General features: G+C 38.7%; 1 protein-coding gene across 1 annotated transcript in view; it reads left to right on the top strand.

Annotated features, from left to right (window-relative positions):
* The window catches only part of LOC102986506 (sperm-associated acrosin inhibitor-like), a 141,476-nt gene that overhangs the window by 2,584 nt on the left and 117,380 nt on the right, over positions 1-21,512 (top strand). The window contains exon 2 of the mRNA XM_028493347.1: positions 4,376-4,473. The gene's annotated coding sequence lies outside the window, so the exon portion shown is untranslated. The remainder of the gene's footprint in view (positions 1-4,375; positions 4,474-21,512) is intronic.

Below are 21,512 nucleotides of genomic sequence, written 5' to 3'. Positions count from 1 at the left end.
CTTGTTTTTCATTTTTAATTTGGACCATACTGTTCAAGATCAAGGTTATGTCACAAGAAAGTGAAAAGATTTAGAATGAAACTTCAGAAACTCAAAAAGCTTTCTTTTAAATAATTAGCCTTGGTACTTCCCTGGAGGTCCAATGGTTAAGACTCCGTGCTTCCACTGCAGGGGTCACGGGTTCCATCCCTGGTCAGAGAACTAAGATCCTGCGTGCTGCGTGGTGTGGCAGAAAAAAATAACAAATAAATAAATAAATAGTCTTACTGTGTTTTCCCTGTCACTGCATCTAGTGCTGATCTTTTAGCCTGATCTCTATAGAGGTGTGAGAGTAAATAAGTTATTTTTTTAGAAAAAAAATTGTTTGAAATGCCAAGAGCTATTTACCATCAGCCAACATTTACTAAGAGACTACATGGGACCTGGGAATATGTTAGTGCTGCAGAGATGACTAGGAAACGGTCTCTGCTCCTAGGCAATCTGGGAGACATCATCTACAAGAACACTTAAGTGAAATTTGGGAAATCCTGGCACAGTGGAATGTCAGGATGCCCAAGCAGCACAGAAGACACTGAGTGAGTCCAGGCGCTATGCAGCTACACTTGAAATAGTAATTACAAACACCCTCTTCAGCTCACTTTTCCTTCCCCCATGAGCTTCTCTGTCACTACTTCTTTTTTTTTTTTTTTTTTTTTTTTTTGTGTTATGCGGGCCTCCTTCTGTTGTGGCCTCTCCCGTTGCGGAGCACAGGCTCCGGACGCGCAGGCTCAGCGGCCATGGCTCACGGGCCCGTTCGCTCCGCGGCATGTGGGATCCTCCCAGACGGGGGCGCGAACCCGGTTCCCCTGCATCGGCAGGCGGACGCGCAATCACTGCGCCACCAGGGAAGCCCACTGTCACTACTTCTTAATTGTGTCTCTGTATCATCATCCTGGCTCTAGTGTCTCTCTTGCAAATTCTTAATGTTTTGTATTTTTTTAATCACAATGTCTCTCTACCAACCATTTTAAATACATGATTATATTTAATCCCTATGAACTCTGTAAGTATTGCTTGCCCCATCTTACAGGTAATGTAACTCAGGTTCAGAGAGGTTAAGTATTTTGCTAAAGCTCACACAGCCAGTAAATAAAGAGAATCATTGTGAAATTTTCCCTGTTTCCAAAACCCACATTCCTCCTGTGCAATCTTGTAATTTTTCCTCCAAATAACAATCTGATTAATCTTCCTAAAGCACACTGGGTAATGTGTCAATGGCTCATTTTTTCTTCAACTTTAAACCTTAAGGTATACATTTGTAACTTGTTAATCAGACTTCCAAGGCCCAGTATTCACTGGTTGCAGCCTACCATTTCAATCTCATTTTGCTTCACAAACATCATGTCCTATGTGCACACAGAACTCACTGTTTCCCTCATATACCCTATGACTCTCCTGACCTTGACTAAATGAGCAAGTTGCCCCCCCATAAGTAGAAGGTGAATCAACCTCATCCATCTGTTACAAGGAAAGAAATGGAAAGTGCTGGTGAACTGGGCCCAGCTAGGTGAGCCCAATACTGAGATGGAAACTGATCTTCCTTAAATTCCAAAAGTAGCAGGTAGAAAGCAGTTGCAGTTTTCAAAAGCTGGTTGCATTTTGAGCCTGACATGGTTCATTAATTCATTCAACAAATATTTTGGGGGTGAGGCATTGGACTAAGTGCAAGGGAACAATTATGATAAGTGGATATGTTTCTACCTGCAGTTTGGTAAAGGGAGACAATCAAACATCCAGGTGAAGCAGTTTCTCAAACATAAACGGTGGGGGCGGGGGTGGGCACACAGTTAAGTTTAGTTGAAAGAAGGGATTAAGGAAAGGATAAATACACTCAGTTTTTGCTTTTAAGCACTTCAGTTGTTTAACAAAAAACCTTCACAAGTAAATGTTACAACTCTATTCAATTAAACATAAATATGGCAAATGACAGCTTTTCAAAATGCCAATAACATTTACAGTCTTAATAAAATTTTTATTCTCTTAAACTTAAAATTCTAAATTTAAATCAATAATTAAAAATTTTAATTTGGAATCATAAGAGTCATCCATCATATTCTTTACTATGCTATATTTTCTTAAAATATAAATATTTTAAATTACAATTATTTGTAGACTGTTTCTTAACCCAAACTACAATATAGATGTGATTTATTCCTCATTTCTGTGCTTACGTTTAATCTTTTGGAGGTTATAAGACTGTTAAAAAAATTCAATTCCCTGTACTGGGGGATTGCAGTTGCATATTGATGGGGTGGTGGCTAAGCCCCATGATTTCCCTTCGTCCCTCCCCCAACCCTTTTCCTTTTGGCTCTCGAGCTATGAGAACACCTGCCTGGGGTGGTAGCAGCCATTATATCATCATGTAGATGGAGTCTGTATGGGAGATGATGAAACCAGCATGTAATGAAATTCATAGACTACCAGAGGGCAGAGGTGGAGAGTAAGACTCCTGGCATTGCTTAAGTCTGGTGATACTGCGATGCTTGAATTAAGACCCACCCTGGATCCTCCTAATCGCATGAACCCACACAATTCTTGTTTGACCTAAGTTTCAGTTAGATTTCATCACTCTTAACCAGAGTAGTCCTAATATATTTCCTATGCTATGTTAGCCATTAATCTCTATTATCCCAAACGTTCAGAAAACATTTGTTACCCTGAATAGCCTTGAAAGTGCTTGAGGAATGAAGGAAGATGGGGAGAGTGTAACCTGCACCAAAGTGGTGGAGAATGAGGTGTCAGTATTAAAAGGTGAAATGAGGGGCTGATGGAGAACTCTGCAAAATTAGGGATACGGAGCAAGAAGTAACCATGAGAACATAAATGCCCTGGGGTCCTCTGAATTTGGGAGGACACCAGACTGCCCATGGTTTGTGGGCCAGGATGTCAAATGATTTTGTATGGGTACGAAAGTGTATTTTCCAGAAGCTTTAGCTCTCTAGGTGACATTTCCTTGCCATCTACCAAGATAGTAAAGTGTTTCAGCTCCTGGAAGTACCATAACTTATTATGATACAAATAGGCTAAATAGTTAAGTGTGGTAAAGGCAGAAAAATAGCAGGGAATTGAGCTCTGGGCAGGCCTGAGGACAGCCTCAGATTCAGAGGAGGGAAAAATGGCATCCAGAAAGGGTAGTGTCAATGCATGTTGTTTTTGCTTGACTTCTTTCATTTCTCCTGGCAGTAGTGCCTCAATATTCCTTTGGGGAGCAGTTCTTTATCCTCTTCTAGTCCACGTAGCAGGGCTGCCTCACCCCTGACTCCTGCAATGCCTTGTAAATCAGTCCATTTCAATTTCAGTAATAGTTAAGCATGCTTGTAGCACTAAAGACTGATTCAGCAGTCTTATCCCAACTAGTCTAATAAGCTTCAAATCTTTTGTTTTGAGAAAGGAAAGTTCTCTTCTACTGAAGTTGTAACTCTAGAACTGCCAGTGTCTACCACTGCGATGGGAACGGGATGGGGTGGTCAAAGCCTGGGAATGAAGACAACCTCGAGGAGAGCATGGATGGATCCGAAACATGGAGAGAGAGAGATTCTGGCAACATTTTTTGAGACTCCGTATCAAGCCATGCCTGAATTCAGAGATTCCTCTGGACTTTTCAAGTACAGGTGCCATGGAAATCCTCCCTGCCTCCCCCACTTCGCTTCACATCCCCCCACCCCCCTTTTTAAAAATTCAGTCACTGAGTTGGATTTTCTTTTGGATGTTATTCTTCCAAAGAAGTTCAATATGCTACATGTAGTTTCTGCACTAGAGGTGTAGCTACACCTCTCTCACTGTACCGGGAGCAAGCCTTCAGAGACGTAATGCTGGCAGGCAGGCATTTGTTGTTAGACCTGTTGGGACGGTGCACGGTCCCAGCCACAGAGGTCACATTGCTGATAGGGCCTTTGTCTTAGAAGAGCTGGGAGAGCAGTCATTACCAAGTCCAAGCTCATACTACTCACTGCATGACAGGCCAAAAAATCAAGAGACGAGGTGTTGGGGCAAGGAATAGCAACTTTATTTGGGAAGCCAGGAGACCTAGAAGATGGTGGACTAGTGTCCCAAAGAACCATTTTACCCGTTCAGGCTTCTTTTATATGAAAAGGGGAGGGAGTGTGACTGGTTGTTGCAAACTTCTTGGTGCCAGAATCCTTTGTGCTTCCAGCTGTCCACATAGGTCAGGTCACAATGTTCCTGTAAACTTCTAACAAGCCAATGTTATTCTCTGTTCTGCAACTTTTTATTTCTATACACATGCTTTACACAAGCTTTAAAGGTCAAGCTTGGAAGGCAGAGCCTTGAGAATGGGCTATCATGTACATTTCAGGTTTTTTCTTCTCTGTTACAGTCAGATGACCAAGGCAAGGAAATGGAATAGGACCAGAGTGCCAGGTGAAGATTTCATCTCAAGAACAGTGAAGCTTCCTTAGTCTTAAAAAGAAAAAGGTAAGGGCAGGAATGGCAGGTAGATTTTGTCATCCATGCCAACTCTGATAGACACAGCATGCTTGGATTGCTATGTTGAGAAAGATTTTTGAAACCATATTCAGCTCAGTGGAGTATGCTGACATTGATTATGGATATCTGGTGTGGGCATGGAGAGAAGCAGGAGGGTTGGATGTGATAGATACTTTCCATCTATGGGTAAGCTGTTTCTCAGTAGGAGTACTATTGGCATCTTGGATGGGTCCCTTCTTTACTGTGTGGGACTGTCCAGTGCATTGCAGGGCCTTCATCCACTGAATGCTAGTAGTACCACTCCAGTCACTGTGACAAGCAAAAATCAAATCCCAACATTTTTAAACGCCTCTTACGAGAACAGTACTGCTCTACTTGAAAATCATTAGATTTGACTAAGAGTGACTTGACTTGGACTCACCTGAGAATTGATCTAGAGCTTCTTAAGTTCTTCAAGACTAACAGGAAAAAATGAGGATTTTTCTTTTAGAACCTGAGAACAGACTTGTTACCTGTAGTGGATAGGAATTGAAAATGGAGATAGGAATGAAGAGTCCCTAGTAAAGGGAAGAAGATGCTTATGAGGACAGGAAGTCAGGTAGAACCTGACAGCTGGTGATTAATATGTCATCCCTGGTTGGGGAAAGGGTAGAGGGAGCCTCAGCTATTAGGGAAGGGGTATCCCATTAAACATCAGTGTTATTTGGGGTACGCCCATCCCACCTTAGCATTCCATTGTCTAGGTGTTTCCTCAGGTCAGGAGTGTTATCTTTATATGACAGTTCTCAGGGAGTTGCCCCCTACTTTGTACCTCTGAATCCACTGAACAATATCAGCCACATTAAATTATTTTTGGAACAAGTTAGCATATAAGCCAATGAATGAATAAATAAATGAATAAACTATTCCCTACCCCTTAATTTAAGAGTTCAAGTATCACCTATTTTCATATTCTTTATACCCCTGTCAGTGCCCCTGCAGAGAGAAGTGAGAAAAGAGGGTTTGACCAACAGGCTTGGTATTGTTGCCACTTTCAAGTTTTGCATTTGTCAAAGACCATGAGGAGCACTTTAGTTGGACAAATTGGGTTGTATTATTCATCACCGCGAGCGAGAACACGCATGGAAGCCATAGGGTATCTCAGTAAAAGGATACTAGGAAGGATTTACTGTAGGATTTGGGATTGTTAGGTTGATTTAGGGAAATTTTAAGGAAGACTGGCTTTGCCCTGGATTGGATGCTTTTAGGAAGTGAGAGTAATTCTATGATTTGGTATCTTAAAAAGTCTTATTTAGAAGGAGGGAAGAATAGCCACAGGCTAAAGTTCTAATTGGTAAAGAAGCAACAGTCACTCATATTAGCCTAGATAGGGGATGTTTGGTAGTTTGGATAATGTTTATGTTTTGCCTGTGTTCAGGCGTAATTATGGAGTAGTATTGTCCTTGTCTTGATTCATCATGGTTGCAGAGCAGCTTTGTTGGATATTAATGTTTTGTGAAATTGTTTATGTTAAACAGGAGAACATCAAGGCCTAGCTGTGAGTAGAAGGCCAAACTATAGCAATGCCACGGTCAGCTCCTGGATGTCATGGGTTGCTTGTCTCTTTCTCACATTTTATTATATTTTTTAAATCATGTTTTCTTGCTCCCTCACTGGATTGTAAACTGCACAAGGGCACAGACTTATTTTGATTACCATTGAGGACCCAGAATCTAGCCAAGTCTCTCAGTTTCGTAAGTCCTTAAAGAATATTTACTGAATAAATGAATGAATTGTCCAGTTAGCCTACCAGACTGTGAGTTGCTTAAACTCAGGGGTCACTTCCTACTCAGCTCTGTATTTCTAGAAACAAACACAATTCTGGTGCATCTCATTAAATATATCTTGAGTTAAAGAGGAGGTTTCCATAGGATAAGATTTATTGATTTTTTAAAAATAAGAAAATATAATGAATTCCGCTTTTTGAAGGAAAGATGATGCTTGATTCAAATCGGTTCACTCATGACGAACAAAGGAAAATCACTTCACATTCAAGACTTTTTGGCCTTCTGACATTTTCCACTGTGTTGAATTGTAAGAGTGAGGTGCAAAGCTCTAAGAGAAATTGATATAAATATTTAGTGACAATTTGTATGAAATACAACCTTTCTTCCTTCTACTCTGGCTGTACTGTTATAGGGATTTTAAGCAAAGACAGGTCTTGATTTGTAAACTCTTAACTTACAAATAACCCGGAACTACAAAGATTTGCCTCTCCCCTCAATACTCCCTTCGCTCTGGAGACCCCTCTACTTTGTAATCATGGTGAAATATTATTAGAGCTTTTAGCAAATGTATAAATTTGTATGTGAAGTAGGGGGAAGGGAAAACAATGACTCCCTGAAGAACCATGGGAAAATCTTTTCACTTTTCTGAACCAGAATTTTCTTATTTGTAAAATCACCATAATTATGGTCATTTTGGGTACCTACTGAGATAGGCTCTTTGAGGCTCATAGTGAAAGTGCTCTATGAACTACAAACAGGGAGGATTCATATTGTGGGGCAGCAAAGAGCATAGTGGTCAAGAAAAAGATAAATACGGCAGTGTGGAAAACATAAGTGAAAATATTTGTCTTCAGCAGAAATGTAATAACAACAGTAAGCCAATTACTACATTTTGTGATAAATTATAGTCAGTGGACTTTTGTTATTGCATTTTTCTTGAAAAAGTGGTTCATTAAAAAAAAAAGTAACAGTAGCCACATAGGAAATAAAAAATATTGTTCATCTGTAAATACTTCCTATTTGACTTGGGCAAAGCAATTAACTTTGGAGTCTTTTCTTATTATGTGTAAAAAGGGAATAATCTCATCCCTGCCTACCATGCAGTATTGGTATGGGTTTCATAGGTGCCCTGTTTAGGAAAGTACTTTCTGAACTCTAGCAGGCTGTTAATTATATACCTGTATTACTTATAGTAATAGCCTGAGAGTAATAGTATCTTATTCTTTTTTTTTTTTTCACTTTACCTGCACCTAGCACAGTGTCTGGAACTTACTAGGTGTTTATTAAAGATTCATGAAACAAATGGATAAATAATGAGAGATTGTTTTAAAAAATTCTAAGGCTCTGGCCAATAAGATTCTAATCAAGATAATGTGAAGTTAAGTTGAGGGCTCTGAATGTTAGATTTCTGGAATTGTTTCTTGGTTTCTCCCCTCATGAGCTATGAGATCTTGAATAAGTCCCTAAATTCTCCAAACCTCAATTATAAAATGGGAGTTAATACCAATATCTACTTCATAGGATTGTTTTGAACATTGAATGAGATAATTCTTATGTAGCATCAAGCACAGTGCCTGACATATAATAAACATTAAATTAAAGTCAGGTGTATTTATAAGTTTTCAAAAGCTCCCCATCATGTAGTCTCTTTAATGTTTTATATTTTGGTATATATGTAATAAATATATTTTCAAAAGTCTGATCATACTGTATACATCATTTTATATCCTTAAGTTTTCTCTTTTTTAACTAAACATTGTATCATGATTGTTTTTAGAAAACTTAATGCGTAAAGTCTAGTGGGACTTTTTAAAGATCATATATGGCTTAAAAAGGATGAGCCTTTAAGCAAAATGTTCAGCCAGAGAGTTTTGGTGTTCTCAAGCAGATCAACCATTGACTGCCCCAGGATGCAGAAAGAAAATATCAGACAGAACCTGAACTGGAGCCTGAAGGATGGAGGCGCATGTGTTGTCAGTGTAAAAGTGTGCTTGACCCCCTCATCTTATTATGTACATGCCCTGGCCTCACATTTGGAATGCCTTCATAATCTGAAAAGAAAGCAACTATAGGCTAAAGAAGATACTGTGAAAGTTGGAAACTCAAATAATTCTTATGTGTGAAATCTCTGAAACTGCTGGGCATGAGAAGCAGAATGGATTTCTCAACTGGCCTGGGACAAGAAGATTCTCATGACATAGGTGTACTAAACATCAGGGAGAGGCATGGACAAGGATGTTTAAGTGGCAGTACCACCCTGGGAAAAGGAGCAGATTTAATTTGAGAAAACTGTACTTCCCTTCAGTCCTGTTACTGTCTTTGGAGATGCTAAGAACTATTTGGGAAATGAAAACCTTGGGAAATACTAAATTTCCTGCCAGTAAATTCAGAGATCACTGGGTTATCTACATTTTTAGCATTACCATAAGCAGTGACACATTTCCTTCTCTGTTAGGAACTATTAATTACAGATATAAATTATTGAAACCAATCATCTATTGTTAGAATACTTACTTTTCCCTTGTATGTTACTCTTAGAACTATTATGCTAAACAGATCTGTACATTATTCTTTGACAACACCTTTAATACTTTCTGTAGCACCCACAGTAGCCAAAACAATTTGAGAAAGAACAAAGTTGAAGAATCCACCTTCCTAATTTCAAAACTTACTGCAAAGCTACAGAAATCAAGACAGTGTGGTACTGGCATAAGGATAGACATATAGACCAATGGAATAGAATTTAGAGTCCAGACATAAACCCTTATATTTATGGTCAATTGATTTTCAACAATGATGTTAAGACGCTTCAGTGGGAAAGAGTAGTCTTCAACAAATGGTGTGGAGACAACTGGATATCCACATACCAAAAGTGAAGTTGGGTCCTCTACCTCATACCATATACAAAAATTAACTCAAAATGGGTCAAAGAGATAAGTGTAAGAGTTAAAATTATAAAACTCTTGGAAGAAAACACAGGAGTAAATCTCTATGACCTTGGGTTAAGCAACTGTTTCTTAGATATGACAATAAAAGCACAGCAACAGATAGATAAATTGGACTTCATCAAAATTAAAATCTTCTGTGCTTCATAGGACACCATCAATAAATGAAAAGACAACCCACAAAATGGGAGAAAATATTTGCAAATCTATATCTGATTAGATACAAGTTCCTTGTATCCAAAATATATAAAGAACTCTTACAGCTCAACAATAAAAAGGCAAATAATCTGATTAAAAAGTCAGCAAAGAGTTTGGATAGTAATTTATCCAAAGAAGATATACAAATGGCTAGTCAGTCCATGAAAAAATATTAAATATCATTTCTCACTAGAGAAATTCAAATTATAACCATGAGATGCCACTTCACATCCACTAAGATTGGTTGTCATAAAAAAGGTGGACAATAACAGATGTTGATGAGGTTGGGGAGAAATTGGAACTCTCACATATTGCTGATGAGATTGTAAAATGTTGCAGCTGCTTTGGATAACAGTTTGACAGTCTGGTGAAATGTTAGACATAGAGTTACTATATGACTCAGAAATTCCACTCCTAGATATATACCCAAGAGAATGAAAAGATATGTCCACACAAAACCTTGTATATGAATATTCACAGAATATTATTTATAATAGCCAAAAAGTATATACAACCCAATGTCCATTAATGGACAAACGGATAAAAACAATGTGGTATAGCCATACAGTGGAATATTACTCAGCCATAAAAAAGCATAAATAACTGATACATTGTACAACGTGGATGAACCTTGATAACCTAATGCTGAAGGAAAGAAGTCGGAAACAAAAAGCCACATATTGTATGACTCCATTTATATTGATTGTCTAGAATAGGCAAATCCATAAAGGCAGAAAGTAAACTGGTGATTCCCAGGTACTGGGGGGATGGTAGAATGGATACAGGTTTATTTTTGATGAAAATTATTCTGAAGTTAGATAGTGGTGATGGTTTCACAACTCTGTGAATATACTAAAACCTGGAGTATATACTTCAACAGAGTAATATTCATCCTCCTTTTAAACTAAAACCCTAAGGATAAATTCTTAGCCCTGAGAAGTTACTTTTCATTTCCCTGAAACCTTGGGATCCTAGGATAGTGGGTAGACAGTAAGTTTGAAGAAAGGATGGAAGTGAAGAGCTAGTAATAAATTTGGGAGAAGGAGTAGCAATCATCTGTACAGTTTCTCTTCCCTCTAAGGAATGTCGGTGTGTTCCATGGGATTATCATGAGCACTCCCTTGGAGGCCTATAAAGTGAGGTTTTGAGATTGTCTGGAAGATACTGTTGTAATGGCTGAAGATTACTATGATATAGGTTTTATAGTCTGAGTGACGGAAAGACTTGGTAAATATGGAAGGAGAACTAGGGGCTAGGTATGAAAGCCTGTTGATGGTAAGATGACAACTATTCCGGTCTGTCCGAGACTGTCCTGTTTTAGCACTCAAAGTTTTGCATCCCAGGAAAACCCTCAGTCTCAGGCAAACTGGGACAGTTGGTCCTCTAGTTAGAAGCAACATAACAAGAACACTGATGGTCTCCTATGTGACAGGTATTATGCTAGGCTCCCTTTATGGATTATCTTTTTCAGTTCTCACGGCCAACCTCTCAGGTAATTACTGAGGTTAATTATCGTCCTAGATCATAGTTTAAATAGAAGAACTGAAATTCCAATTCAGGTCAATAAGGATCGGTCTTCACTCTTAACCACACTCTCAATTCTGAGAGATTGAGTCCATACAACAAGTGACAAAACTTAAAAAAAAAAAACCTATAAAGGGTTAAGTTTAAAAATGCTTTTTATACCCATTATCACTTTCATTCTCCCCAAGAATTCATTCATTCAATAAGTACTTACGGTGCTTTTGAGGTACTAGACATTGTGCTAAGTACTTTGAATAAATCAAAAACCTGCCTTCTGACTTCATGGAGCTTAAAATTAGGAAATAAAGAAATAGAAAAAAGGGGACTTTCCTGGTGGTGCAGTGGTTAAGAATCCTCCTGCCAATGCAGGGGACATGGGTTTGAGCCCTGGTCCGGGAAGATCCCACATGCTGCGGAGCAACTAAGCCCGTGCGCCACAACTACTGAGCCTGCGCTCTAGAGCCCGTGAGCCACAACTCCTGAAGCCCACGCACCACAGCTACTGAAGCCCGTGCGCCTAGAGCCCATGCTCCGCAACAAGAGAAGCCACTGCAACGAGAAGCCCACGCATCACAACAGAGAGTAGCCCCTGCTCGCTGCAACTAGAGAAAGCCTGTGTGCAGCAACGAAGACCCAAAAAGCAGCCAAAAATAAGTAAATAATTAATTTAAAAAAGAAATAGAAAATAAAGTGTGAGTTATAAGAATTACGAAGGAAACAAAGCATATTAACATGGAAAATGTCAGAGATAAATCTGTGTTAGGTAGGATGGTCAGGGAAGGCATCTGTGAGGAAGAGATATATAGGCTGAAACTTAAATGAAGAGGAAGAACTAGCCCTATGAAAATCGTAGGGAGAACATTCTTATGTTTGTCCAAAGGTCCTGAAGCAGGAAAGAGCTTTGTGCATTTGAAAGTATTAGGAAAGAAGAGTCAGTGTGGTCAGAGCATATTTAGCAAGTGAAGCAGTAAATCTCATATTTGTAAATAAGAACTCAAGGTTTAGAGAAGTTATGAGATTTCCCAGTATCACTTAACCACAAGGGCAGGACTCAACCCAGGATCTTCTGACTAAGTACTGAGACTTGTTGCTTTAATTGTTATCTTGAAAAGGGCGATTTGTCTTGACAGCTATGATTTTCAAACATTTTAGGAACAAAACCTTTTTCACATAAGACCTCATATTGAAACCTAATGTTCAACACTGATAGAGGGAGGCTTCTCTGCTAGAATTGGAGGTGGGACTCAAAATCTCACTTGTTTAGTGCCTGTTACCCCACGCCCCTTGGATTCAACCAACAGAACTGAAACTCCAATGACGCTGTTTTCAGTTTAGAGGATCACATCTTAAGGAGTTCACACACATTTTCCAAAATATGTAGAAGTGTTATCAGTCAGCTCCACATTAGATTCTCAAAAGAGGGTTCTGTTTGGGGATTGAGGTTTTCACTTACATGTTCGCAAAGCAGTACACGCAGGAGTTAGAATATGTAACATTATTAGAAGCACATAATGGGCTGACTTTTATGGAGCATATGTGTTTCCGTTGTATAGCCTTCTTTTGATAATGATGGCACGAAATGTCCTAAAACAAAACTCAGAGGTCAGACTCTCTACCCAGCATGATCTCTTAATGGCTTCTAATATAAGTTCTCGGGTGTTTTGTGCAGAGAGGAGATAATGATCAAATATGTCTTCTTTTAGACTTCAAACATGAAAACTCTTAAATTCAGCAGTCAGAGTCTTTGGAATTTTCTCTCTGAAAGGCAGCTGAGGCTGTTCAGCCCTAATCCTTGACTATTTTGTATCTGTAACTTCTTAGAAGGGAAGTAGATTATTCTGGGACGTGGCAATAATGGCTATAACCACTGTCTAGGAATGACTATAACTGTTGTCCAGGTGCCTCTGGAGTCAGTTTAGTTCATCAAAATCCACCCTCCTTTAACTCTTGTGCCTGGATTGGTCTACCCTGTGTGGTCCCACTCTGGCACTGGCTATAGTTCAGTCTTTTGGGGATTAGGAAGCTGGAATAGTGAGGGAAGAAGCTACCAGGTTCAGATTTTACCAGTATCTCCCCCATTTTATCCTGATTTCTTCAATATTACCAGAGTTGGAGTAAGCTGGTCTTAGAGGAACTTGAGTGACAGAATAATTTGTCTGTAGGCAACAGGGAGACTTGGAAAGTTCATGAGAACTGTGTAATGAGCAGATTAGGAATGAGCTGCCACAGTTCCCTACTCTATAGGTTCAGATCACAGTCTATCCATATATCCAGTTTTTTAGCCTACTGCCCTGTGTACAAAACTTCAGTGGCTCCCATTACTTACAGTAATGTTTCTCAGATTTCAGTCACTTGGTTCATGATTCCTTCTGAATTCATATGCCATTTTTCTTTAATTGGCTGCCTTTTTAAACTTGACTAGTCACCTTAGATTGGTCCTAAGCATGAATATCCATGATATCTTGAATTTGAAGTTGTACTTATATTTTTTCTAACACACATTTTAAAAAGCTATAATTATTGCAGTAAAAGATATTCATTGGCATATTTACTAAAATCATCACTAATACTATAGGAAGGTACTCAAATCACTCTTTGGGAAATACTGTTTTTGTCTCTTATCTCGTCTTTTAATGATTAAGCCCATATGGTTTGTTTGGGAAGTTTTTACTGAAGAATTGATTCTTTAGTGTGTTCCTAAAGAATGAAAATGACTTCTAAAATTGGATATAAGTATAGAACGAAGGATAATTTAATTAGAGGGAATTACAGTACAAAGACAAACTGGAATAGCAGGGACCCCAAAATGGTTTAAGTTAGCTAGAACCTAAAGTGAGAGAAGGGGAGTTCTCCTTTTACGGACAAAGAGGCTGGGTCAAGGAGGATATGCAAAAAGTTTACCCTAAGGGTAGTAGGAGTCCTGCTTTAAGGAGGGCGGCAGCTCAATCAGATTTGCATTTTAGTAGGCCCATTCTTATGGTTGTGGAGAAGATTAGTGCAGGGATTGACAGACTTTTCCTATTAAGATCCAGGTAGTAGATATTTTCCAATTAAAAGCCATACTACACTCTCTGTTGCCCAGCTTTGTTGTTGAAAGCAGCCAGAGACAGTATGTAAACAAATGAGTGTGCCTGTGTTCCAATGAAATTCTATTTTCAAAAAGTGGTGGCCATGGTTTGCCAACCCCTGGGTCAAACTAAGTGCAAGGAATTCGTTAGATGGCTCTTGAAATAATATGGGCAAAAAGTCAGAAGGGCTTGAATGAAAGCATCAGCAACGAATTTAGAGGGAAGAAAGTTATTACAAAACAAAAATTAGGAGCTTTAATTGCTAGCAGTAGATAAGGAGGTGAGGGAGCATAAGAGACAGGGATGAGTCCTGGTTTTCCTCAGTATTTATTTTGACAGAGATGTTTAGCTTGAGCCATATAAATTGCCATTGTGTAGCTCAAAAATGGTCAAATATTAGCAGTTTTATATGGTTTAATATGGTTCAACCTAATAGAAATACTACAGGCTTAGGATTGTAAAATCATTCTTATGCAGGAAGTAGCAAACTTACCTTATATGCAATGTTACCAAAAATATCTGGAAAAAAAAATTTAGTAAAAGGATCAAAAAAATGTAGTGTTGAGATGTGAACAGCTACTTTGCCCATTAAGTAACCTCATGTAAATTAATAACCATGAAAATCATAGAAAAATATGAGGCTTCTTCACACAAGGTTTGTCTGACCAGGCTGATTCCCAAACACTGTTTCCTTCCCCTCCTCATGCCTGACACACAGTGTGCCACCTGAGAATTCAGCCTTAGCCCATTCTAGCTTTAATGCTGACCTTAAGCAGGAGAGATTTAAGCCCTGGGACTCAACATATCATCCACTGCTGGGCAGCTCACACATTGTCTAGACCCATTTTAGAGACAAGTCTAGTTCTTGATAGTCGCCCTGGCTACCTGCTGACAGAACTCTTAGATACCTGCCTTCATAAATATATATATATGTTTTATTTCCTGTCTTGAATATACTCTTTCCAAATTCTGTATGTTTCTAAGGAAGCGTCTTCCTTTGTTGGCCTCTGTGTCAACAACTGCTTACCCAAACTAGTAACGGTTCCTATTACCTTCATCCTTTATGTCTACCTCACAGCCTTGACTTCTTTCAGCTCTGAAGCTGAAACTTCTCTTTGCCTCCCCCTCTATCTGTGCCATCTTGCCAGCAGATTGTTTCACATCACGGACTTCCCTTGTTGGTGTCATTTTGCTGGACTTACTTAGGAAGAGCTGAGCCCTCTCTTGAGATTTGGTAACATCGGGTTGTGCTGTAATAGTAAGCCACGTCAGAAACTGACCCTGCTTTGTGTAGAAGGCCTTTGTGTGTTTGCTCACACACAGCACAAGTGTGTGGGGGTGTCTGGCTGGTGAGCAAGTATCAGGAAGAAGAGGGAGGAGAGAGGAAATTGATTATCAAGTCAGAGACTGACTATTTATCAAATGTTCGTTGTACATTTTAGGGATCATCCCTTACAATATCTTGAGTCTGAACCTCTCTGTGGCAGAATTCTTGGGATATTCAAAAATGGACTCAACCACCAATAATCATTTTAGTTGAGGTAGTGAATTCGTTAACTCCAAGAGAAATGTCAAAATTTCAAAAATCCCAACATCTAGAAGTCAGTTATCATTGTCTGGTTACTTCCCTTAGAAGATCAAATGTTTACTCCCTCCCTGAGGTTCTGTGATACATCCTTACATGAGAAATAGCCAATAGCCAAGACAGCCACAGAGAAAGGTTTCATCTTTTCCATAAAGAACAATATGATTCATCCACCAGAGGTCCTTCAGTTGAAAGTTCATAGCAAATCCTCAAAGGCTCAGTTCTGTTGATGATCTGAGAGCTGTGGCCCCATTATGAGAACCTTAGAATCCATTATGAAGTCACTTTGCGAATAACTGTTTACATATGACACTGAGGGCAAAGTCATCCTGTCACTAAAGAACAAGACTTCCAGGTAAAATGTTTCCTTCTTAACAGGCTTTGGAGCTGAGGCTTTGACAGCATGATATAACTTTGTTTTGTTTGATTGTTAAATTATTATTCAGTTCCATAGAAGTATATCTATATATTTTAACTAGCAAGAAGAAACAAATGTGAAAAAGATGAACTTAGAATGAGTAATTTTGGGAAACTTTTAAAAAATTTACGTCTGCCTTCAACACCTGCTCCCCTCAACCCAAAGATTCTGATTCAGTAGGTCTAGAGTATGACTCAGACATATAACACACACACACACACACACCCCCACACATTTAAACTGCATAGTAGAATCTGATTCGCCTCTTTAATTGAGAACCAAGGATTAGGAGACTATAATTCTCTACTAAAGAGTTGATTTTGGGGGTCCTTTCCTCTCTTACTTCCTAAAGGCAATTGTTCTGTTTTGTTAGAGCAATCTCCTTTTTTTAAAAATTGAAATATTGTTGATTTATAATATTGTATTTTTTCAGGCATACAGCAAAGTGATTCAGTTATTTTTATATATATATATATATATATATATATATTCAGATTACTTTCCATTATGGGTTAATACAAGATATTGGATATAGTTCCCTGTGTTACACAGTAAATCCTCTTTGCTTATCTATTTTATGTATAGTAGTTTGTGTCTGTTAATCCCATACTCTAATTTATTCCTCTTCACCTCACTTTTCCCTTTGGTAACCATAAGTTTTCTATATCTGTGAGTCTGTTTCTGTCTTGTAGATAAATTCATTTGTATTATTTTTTAGATTCCACATATAAATGATATCATATAATATTTGTTTCTGTCTGACTTCAATTAGTGTTATATTCTCTAGGTCCATCCTTGTTGCTGCAAATGGCAATATTTCATTCTTTTTTATGGCTGAGGAATATTCCATTGTATATCTATACCTTCTTAAACCAGTCGTCTCTTGATGGGCATTTGGGTTCCATGTCTTGGCTATTGTAAATGGTGCTGCTGTTAATATTGGGGTACATGTATCTTTTCAAATTAGAATTTTCATCTTTTCTGGTATATGCCCAAGAGTGGAATTGCTGGATCATATCATTGCTCTATTTTTAGTTTTTTAAGGAACCTCCATAATGTTTTACATAGTGGCTGCACCAGTTTATATTCTCACCAATAGTGTAGGAGGGTTGCCTTTTCTCCACACCCTTTCCAGCATTTATTTTTTTGTAGACTTTTTGATGATGGCCATTCTGATCAGTGTGAAGTGATGCCTCATTGTGGTTTTGATTTGCATTTCTCTAATAATTAGCAATGTTGAGCATTTTTTCATGTGCTATGTTGGCCATCTGTATGTCTTCTTTGGAGAAATGTCTATTTAGGTCTTCTCATTTTTTTGATTGGGTTGCTTGTTTTTTTGATATTGAGTTGTATGAGCTGTTTGTATATTTTGGAGCATTAACCCCTTGTCAGTCGCATTGTTTGCAAATGTTTTCTCCCATTCTGTAGGTTGTTTTTTCATTTTGTTGGTTTCCTTTGCTGTGTAAAAGCTTTTAAGTTTGATTAGGTCCCATTTGTTTATTTTTACTTTTAGTTCTTTTGTCTTGGGAGATCTAAGAAAATACTGCTATGATTTATGTCAGAGAATGTTTTGCTTTTGTCTCTTCTAGGAGTTTTAGGCTGTTGTGTCTTATATTTAGGTTTTTAAACCATATTGAGTTTCTTTTTGTGTATGGTTTGGAAGTGCTCTAATTTCATTGATTTACATGAGGCTGTCCAGCTTTACCAACACCACTTGCTGAAGAGACTATCTTTTCACCATTGTATATTCTTGTCTCCTTTGTTGTAGGTTAATTAACTGTAGTCATGTGGGTTTATTTCTGGGCACTCTATTTTGTTCCATTGATCTATATGTCTGTTTTTGTGCCAGTACAATGTTGCTTTGATTACTGTAGCTTTGTAGTACTGTCTGAAGTATGGGAGGGGGTTATGCCTCCAGCTTTGTTCTTTTTCCCCAGGATTGCTTTGGCAATTCTGGGTCTTTTGTTTATTTTTACTTTTAGTTCTTTTGTCTTGGGAGATCTAAGAAAATACTGCTATGATTTATGTCAGAGAATGTTTTGCTTTTGTCTCTTCTAGGAGTTTTAGGCTGTTGTGTCTTATATTTAGGTTTTTAAACCATATTGAGTTTCTTTTTGTGTATGGTTTGGAAGTGCTCTAATTTCATTGATTTACATGAGGCTGTCCAGCTTTACCAACACCACTTGCTGAAGAGACTATCTTTTCACCATTGTATATTCTTGTCTCCTTTGTTGTAGGTTAATTAACTGTAGTCATGTGGGTTTATTTCTGGGCACTCTATTTTGTTCCATTGATCTATATGTCTGTTTTTGTGCCAGTACAATGTTGCTTTGATTACTGTAGCTTTGTAGTACTGTCTGAAGTATGGGAGGGGGTTATGCCTCCAGCTTTGTTCTTTTTCCCCAGGATTGCTTTGGCAATTCTGGGTCTTTTGTGGTTCCATATAAATTTTAGGATTATTTGTTCTAGTTCTGTGAAAAATGTAATGGGTTTTTTGGTAGGAATTACATTAAATCTGTAGATTGCTTTTAGTTATATGGCCATTTTAACAATATTAATTCTTCTAATCCAAGAGCATAGGTTAGCTTTCCATTTCTTTGAGTCATCTTTAGTTTCCTTTATCAATGTGTTATAGTTTTCAACGTACAGGTCTTTCAACTCTTTGGTTAAGTTTATTCCTAGATATTTTAGTTTTTTTTGACATGCTTTTACATGGGACATTTTTTTTTAACTTTCTGATATTTCATTGTTGGTGTAAAGAAATGCAACAGATTTCTTTATATTAATCTTCTACTACCTTGTTGAATTCATTTATTAGTTCTAAGACTATTTGTGTGGAGTCTTTAGGGTTCTCTAGATAGAATATCATGTCATCTGAAAATAGTGTCATTTTTACCTCTTCCTTTCCAATTTGAATACCTCTAATTTCCTTTTTTTTTTTTGTCTGATAGCTGTGGCTAGGACTTCGGACATTATGTTGAAGAGAGTGATGAAAGTGGGCATTCTTGTCTTGTTCCAGAGTTTAGTGGGAAAGCTTTCAGCTTTTCACTGTTGAGTATTATGTTAGCTGTGGAATTGTCATAAGTGGCTTTTATTGTGTTGACATATGTTCCCTCTAGACCTACTTTGGTGAGAGCTTTTAGCATAAATGGATGTTGAATTTTATCAAATGCTTTTTCTGCTTCTGTTGAGGTGATCATGTGCTTTTTATCTTTTCTTTTGTTAATGTGGTGCATCACATTGTTTGATTTGCATATGTTAAAACATCCTTGTGACCCTGGAATGAACCTAAATTTATCATAGTGTATGATCCTTTTTATGTGTTGTTGGATTGGTTTGCTAATATTTTGCTGAGGATTTTTTCATCTGTATTCGTCAAAGATATTGGCCTATAATTTTCTTTTTTTGTAGTGTCTTTGTCTGGTTTTGGTATCAGGGTAATGGTGGCTTCATAGAGTGAATTTGGAAGTGTTTCCTCCTTGTTAATCTTTTGTAAGAGTTTGAGAAGGATCAGTATAACTTCTTCTTTTTGTTTGGTAGAATTCCCCAATGAAGCTATCCGATCTTGGACTTCTGTTTGTGGAGATGTTTTTTTAAATTACAGATTCTATTTCATGTCTAGTGATTGGTCTGTTCAAATTATCTGTTTATTCTTGACTCAATTTTAGCAGGCTGTAAGTTTCTAGAATCTTGTACATTTCTTCTGGGTTGTCCAATTTGTTGAAATACAACTGTTCATAGTATTCTCTTACTATTTTCTATTTGTTATTTCTCCTCTTTCATTTCTTATTTTGTTTATTTGGGTCCCCTGTTTTTTTCTCGGTGAGGCTGGCTGGAGGTTTTTTATCTTGTTTGTCCTTTCAAAAAAACAGCTTTTGGTTCTACTGATCTTTTCTATTGTTTTTTAAATCTGTATTTATCTCCTCTCTGATCTTTATTATTTCCTTCATTCTGCTGACTTTGAGTTTTGTGTGTTCTTTTTCTAATTCTTTTAGGTGGTAGGTTAGGTTTATTTGCGATATTCTTATTTCTTTTTTTTTTTTCAACTTTATTTTTATTTAAAATGAGGCCATATTTTCCTATTATAAAAAGAGAGTTTAACTAGAACTGTCAGTTTTCTCATCTGTAAAACAAGAGCACTGAATCAGCTGACTATATTCATTCAGAACTCAATTCTTTATCGTATGATCACTAAGGTTCTCCCTAAATCTAATATACTAAGGTTCTAAGGAAAGGAAAATACATTACTAACGACATGTTTTGATTTTTATTTCTTAGAGTTCAAATGTCCACCATTCACCTTGGTCTAAGCTTAAGGAACCATTCAGGGGGATACAATGCAGATGGGAGGGGAAAACAGAACCCTCACACAAGCTGTGCCGTGTTGCAATCAGGCTTCCATTTGAAAAATAATCTTCTTTATAGCTTTAAAGTGATAACTTTGCACCAGCAATGCTTCTTGTTTCAAATGGATTTTCTCTGGCTCTTCCTGAACACTTTCTGAGGAATCATCGACCTCTTTGATTTCTGAGGAGGAAGGACTCTCTACTGTCACAGCCACAGGAAATTCTGATGGACCTTTGTTAACATACTTAAGTCTCTCTCTCTCAGAACTAGCCCAGTTAGCTCCATGTTCCTTAGTGCACCCGACGCACTTACACAGCATTTATGAGCTTTACACAACTGGAAGGTCACATCTTTATTTCTTATCGCAGGAACACAACTTCTGTAAACTTTATTTCTGTCACAACACCTGAATGGGATGCAAAGAATAATCTGACTTCTCTTCACCAGGGGATGAGTTGAACTGTCCTTGGAAAAGAGATAACAGATGGTGTGAACCCCAGATCCTACTGCATAGCACAGGGAACTCTACTTCATATCCTGTAACAAACTGTACGGGAAAAGAATCTGTCTCACCAAGCCGTGGCTGGAAGAAGCTCTGGATACAGATCAGGGGCAGAGGGTGCTCAGGAGCGGCGCCCAGTCCACCCCGTGGAGGCGGTCGGTGTTAAGTCCAGCAGGCCCTCCCGCAGGGAAGCATGCACAGCGGGCAGAGGCTCCGAGTCCTGCAGCGCGCACAGGTCCTCAGCGCGAGAAGAGGTCGGCCGCGCTGTCCCGGCGCAGTTTCACCGAGTGATCATGGCCCAACCGCAGCCTCGGGGACGCTGGCTGCGGACACTATGCCCACACCTGCCTGGGGGCCCCAGCTCGCCTCCTGGCCCCTCGGGCGCCCACTGCCCGGAGGCTGCGGCCCCTCAGCGTGCGCAGGACCGGCATCGCAGCCAGAAAACATAGGGCCACGGGCCCCAGCTAGGCCGGCCCCTCCATGCCGCACTCCGGAGCCCCCGCGTGGCCTAGTGTTGGTGCCGACATCAACGTCCTCCGCGCCGCAGGGCTGGGGTTTAAGCCCTATGAGAAACAGTTATCTACTGTGGCCCTGAAGGGGTGTTTTTATGTGGGAGTGTCCCTGCGTAGACTGTGAGTTGAATATTTTTGGCACCAGGGCTGTTTTTGGTATAG

This window comes from Physeter macrocephalus, chromosome 8 (assembly GCF_002837175.3).
Source record: "Physeter macrocephalus isolate SW-GA chromosome 8, ASM283717v5, whole genome shotgun sequence".
NCBI lineage: Eukaryota > Metazoa > Chordata > Mammalia > Artiodactyla > Physeteridae > Physeter > Physeter macrocephalus.
This window is presented reverse-complemented; position numbering and strand designations above follow the sequence as displayed.